The sequence below is a fragment of the Pollicipes pollicipes genome, unplaced genomic scaffold (genome assembly GCF_011947565.3).
Source record: "Pollicipes pollicipes isolate AB1234 unplaced genomic scaffold, Ppol_2.1 Scaffold_4740;HRSCAF=5597_pilon_pilon_pilon, whole genome shotgun sequence".
Lineage (NCBI taxonomy): Eukaryota > Metazoa > Arthropoda > Thecostraca > Pollicipedomorpha > Pollicipedidae > Pollicipes > Pollicipes pollicipes.
This window is the reverse complement of record NW_023596545.1, coordinates 23,182,369-23,187,363: the sequence shown is the minus strand read 5'-3', so window position 1 is coordinate 23,187,363 and position 4,995 is coordinate 23,182,369. Positions and strand designations below refer to the sequence as shown.

The 4,995-nt window shown below is 49.0% G+C and overlaps 1 long non-coding RNA gene across 1 annotated transcript; it reads left to right on the top strand.

Moving 5' to 3' along the window:
• Nucleotides 1-952: 952 nt before the first annotated feature.
• On the top strand, nucleotides 953-4,017 carry LOC119098577 (uncharacterized). Its single transcript, XR_005094263.1, has 3 exons — nucleotides 953-1,045; nucleotides 2,199-2,327; nucleotides 3,944-4,017. It is a non-coding gene; the product is annotated as an uncharacterized LOC119098577 (long non-coding RNA).
• The last annotated feature ends 978 nt before the right edge of the window (nucleotides 4,018-4,995 follow it).

Here is a 4,995-nt window from a genome sequence, read left to right as displayed (position 1 = left end):
GTTTTTGAGACGGCAAAGGCAGTCGTCCGCAGATCAGCCCGTTCACTTTTCTTCTGTAGGTTGTGTAGGTTACAATAATGGGCTGTCCTGCGGCTTGTGCAGGCTTAACTCACACCAGCATTCGATGTAACCAGCCTAACCATTACCTTCCAAAGCTTGACTTTCCTTCAAAATTCTCCTTTTCTTTCTTTCACTTTCCTACCTCGGCGCCGGTGAGGCCTTGAATACCAAATCATCGCCAGACTTTCAGACGATCGAAAGCGTAATAAGCTATCGTCTATCACAGCAGCTACCTTAATTGGGAATCCCATACCCTGTCCTCAGTTGTCGGCATCTTGCCTTTTGCTGCACCTTTCCTGTTTCATTGGTTCAATACATGGTATCGCGCTTTTCACATTTGTGTGATGTCTTGCGCTCAATTATCTACGGTACGCAACGTTGAATAACAGGAAACGTGAATCGTCTGTACGCTCCTATGTGGGACTGATTTTCTCTGACGCGTACCGAGTTGGGCCGCTCGCTTACGTTTTCAAAGCGGTTCGGCCACTTTCAAAAGCCTGCTTCAAAAGAATCCCTTCCTCATAGCTTGTTAGTACGCTCTAAGTGCTCTTACTGAAAGCATTTTTGAAAGCAAATTGATTTTACGTCAGAAAATATCCCCGGATCAGCATTCCCTAGTGGAAGCTGGTCTATAATTGTCCTGCAGTCTGGCTGAGGCATCTGATCTAAGGCCTAAGCGGTGGCATTGATTGGGATAAAAACACAACCTGTGGGCATCACGTCACTTAAGTTGAGCTTCTTTGGCTTTCTCAAGCCGAGGCTGCTCAAGACAGAATTGTGCGTCAAATCCAAGTTAGCGCCGTCGGTGAGCGAGCACAACAGTTAATGAGCTAATGACTTCAGCGATGCCACCGCTTCTTTCCATTACTTCTAGGGACCGTCTATGCAGTCGTCTCGACCCAGCCTCATATATGTGAATATTGTTGACAACTTGGAAGTGGACCGCCTATGGACAGAGTATCAGCCGCCACCTGTTCAGCTTCAGGTACAACCCACTGGTTATTGCACGCTGTTGTATTTAACAGCAAGCAATACACGTTCAACAGTTATGTACATGTATTTTATGTGTGTGATGCGTGGTGGTGTTTGTTTCTGACAAGTGCATCACACTCTCATCACAGTGGAATGCATACGATGTGTTTTATTGCTCTGCCATCTGTCTATTGCAGTATATTGTCATTGGTATGTGTGTTGCGTTACAATGCATCATAGCGCCATCCGAGCAGAACCGGCCCACAACACCGCCCATCGCTGAATGCCGTTACGAACTTGGCATCAGAAACGACACCCGACGCGAGGGCCACGGAGAAAGCTGGACGAGGGGAGATCTACGACTTGCTCGAAGTTGAGACATTCCAGTTCTGGTCGTAGCCTAGGATGAATCGCCCGCAATGAATGGCCAAGCCCCACTTGGACGTTTTAGAGCCGCTATGTGCGGCTGTGGGCCCTCGTAAGCAACGGAAACTGAGGAACAGCTTAGCGACTTAAACGGTAATTGCCTGTACTTTTCGAGGATTATATTCCCTGCGGCCGTTAGGACATGGAATTGTATCTCTGGCGAAGGCGGCTGTATTCTGGCCGCTAAAACATGTGCTCAACATTTAAAAACCCAACACCAGCTTTGTTTGGGTTCAGTATTAGTCTGCGTCAACAAAACGGTAATGTGTTTAGCCACTACATAAGCCGTCACACCAACCTTTGAGGACTTTATATTGCCCTGCCCACTAAGCATAACTCACCTACATGACCATATTTAGATGTAATTACTTTAGTTTAACCAGATCTTTACCCAATGACCGGGCTGTAGGTCACATGACCCAGTTGATGACCGGCTGGCCGGCTGTTGTTCCTATCGACAGCTAGCGGACCGGAGGGTATCTTGACCGCCTGGATAGGCGCCTCTCTTGAGACAAGTGGCGGCCTCAGTTACCCGTCTAATTACCTGATGACCGCTGCTTGCCCGCCTGGCTGCCTTGCCAGCAATGATAATCTGACTGTCAGATTTGGTCCAGCTGTTGGGGGCGATTTATGAACTAGAGATGGACAAATAGACTATGAACTACAATATGGTGACAAGCCAGAGGGCCTGTAATCAGCCATGTGTTGATGGTTTCACTAACGAGAATCTCTGTGCACAGCTATCGGCGGTCGCTTCGATGTGCCACCTGGTCACAGCCAATCACATCATCGGATTCGACGGGACTCGACGGCAGCTGTCTGCTCCTGGAGTTCACCTGCTCTATGGTGACTTGTCAGAAGCCCTTCAGGTGGGAGGGCAGACACTCCTGTGCCCTGTGCTTGCCAGGAACTGTTCATAACCAAATAAGATGTGTCGGAAGTCTCAGTTAGGGAAAGGATTTGCCTAATGTGATCGTGACTCTAATCACGCTCAGCTCTGAATGCAGTTACGAACCTGACATCCGAGGTGCGCCAGATGCGAGCGTCGCAGAGACAGCTGCGAGAGGGGAAACCTACAACTTGTTCGAATTACAATTAAATAATGAACTAACGGTCATCCAGTAGCTGTAAACGACGTTCAGTATACCATGAGATGCTGATGAACAGACGAGATGTGGACTAGGTCCTCGCAAGGAAAGGGCTCAATTTGTACCATCGACCTCCTACTTCCGTTACCTAGACTTCCTCTTTTATTATTCGCATGATATGATGGTATCGTTATATAATCATCACCACATTATCTTCTACCGTTTACTCTGGTCATGGCGATTGCGTGTCTATCGTGACACTATTGGTTTTACTGTGTATTGCCCTAATTTATGTAATAGCCAACGCATAAGGACATCCTGTGGTACTCGCCCTCTGCTGGGTGAGAGGCAGGCGACGCCATGTGGTCTCAGTTTCGGAGTGCTCCGTAAACTCCCAGTGACATAAGTCGCAGTTTCCTAATTGCATGCAACTTTTAAAAGGCTTTATACATAATGCACTGCAACAGCAAATAAATCTGTGAGAACTAACGGATCACGCTGCCATAAAAACGCTAGTCTGATTTGGGAGTTGATGCAACACTCCCTAAGGTTTTTTGGGGATGCCTCTGCGGCATGTCGTATAAACAGACCCAAATGCTCGGTTCACTATGGGCATTCATGCGCGTTTTTTACACAACAAGAGCATGGTCCCAGAATTTTTTGGTTTCTGAGCACAGCGACGATTCTTATGAACACTAAGCGAAGATCAACGGCCGGCGTTGGCGGCGGTGAAAGCCGGCGATTCCACGAACCGTGCGTGTTGAGCCGGTGCTGTCGCGGTAACAGAGCCATAGACAAGGGCGAAGCTTCGCAAAACGAAACGGGGAGGGCGGGGGGAGGGGGGTAAACAATGTTCCGACCCTCCCCGAAATGTGCCAACAAAAAAGGCTTCTCCCCGGAGTTTTACTTCTCTCATCCCAAGAAGCAGACCTGTTTAGATTTTACGGTGCTACGAGGCATGTTCTCATGTAGACAAACCTGTGTATCTGAAAAGCGAGATATTCTGGTAACTTTGACCTTTGACCTGCCATATGGGTTTATTTATTGACTTCAGGGGGAGAGGTCGCAACGACCCCCGTCAGGTGGCATTACGCGAAACGGCGAATCATGTCAAGGTTAAAACTTTTGGTGTTTAATGACAGGTTAGAATGTAAGCTTGAAATACTCGGCGTTTTAGTGTGCATGTCCAATTTTTCATGTTATTGACCACATGTGAACAAAACGCCTCGATTTGACGCCTTTTGCAACGCGGTTCACTTCAACTGATCCCATTCATTTAACGTCTTCCAGACTTATCATTCCCTGATACCGGCTGTCGCGCAGTTTTAGATCCCCCTCCGTCTCCGCGTACGGGGCACCGCGCCGCACCGCGTCATGACCCCGGCCATGTCTGACAGGTGACGGTGCGCTCCGGGCCGTGTGACCTGACCTCGGGTCAGTTCTGCTCGTGCGCCCTGCTGGCACGGGACGCGACCGGCACGGTCACGCTGGACGGGTGCCGAGCCGGCCGGCGGCCCCAACTGCGGGTCTTCCCACGGGGCCCGGCCGGCGCCGCCGCCCTCCCTCTGCAGACCCCCTCCCACGCCGCCTGGCTGGTGAGAGCGGAGCGCGTGTCCGGGACAGATCCCGGCGCTCTTGTTTTTCGGCACCTGTGTCCTGAAACACGAGCATTGTCTAACAATGTTTTTAGTTTTGCAATCACACTTGGCTGGGTGTGAAAGCCCCATGGCATAGCGGACACGCAAGTTCTTGATTTTTTTCAGGACCTTTATGATGATGTTCTTCTAGTGCAGATGCGGCGCACGTGCTGATGCAAGATGCTAGCGCACGCCACGTGCCTGTCCTGAAAGGCTTCGGCGGAGGAAAGAAATATGCGTTGCGTGAATAGTTGGCCCCTGCGCAAAGAAAGTGTCAGCTTGAGAAGCTGCTTATAATGCTGAGGTCGAGGCCTGCGGCACAACTATACATGTTACACAACTAAAATCACGCTGTGACCCCGCACCCAAAGATGGCTACGGAACTCAAACCACAGTAAAATGGCGTCTGTCTTTGATAGAATCTAATTTTGTCCATCTTCTTTTTTCATTTAAGACGGCGCAGGCCATTTCGCGTCGACTAATCTGAATTCACCCAGAGATAGAAATAAAAATAGAAATAGAAACAGAAAATGGGCGAAACGGCAAAGAATACCATAGAAGCGTCAAACAAATACCGTCTCGTCAATGGGCCATATGGTGCCTCGACGTCAAGAAAATAGGACCAGTGACTCCTCGTGCTTGGAAAACCTCAGCACGAATTGTCGCATCAGCGGACATCAGTTGGCTTTCAATCAGCTTTACGTGTTAATGGGAGTGCTTCACATTTGTATGGGGGTTTGGATTGATATAGTTATTTTTACAAATTATTCAGGCAGCTCACGATCCTGCCCTTTTGAAGACTAAAAATTCTC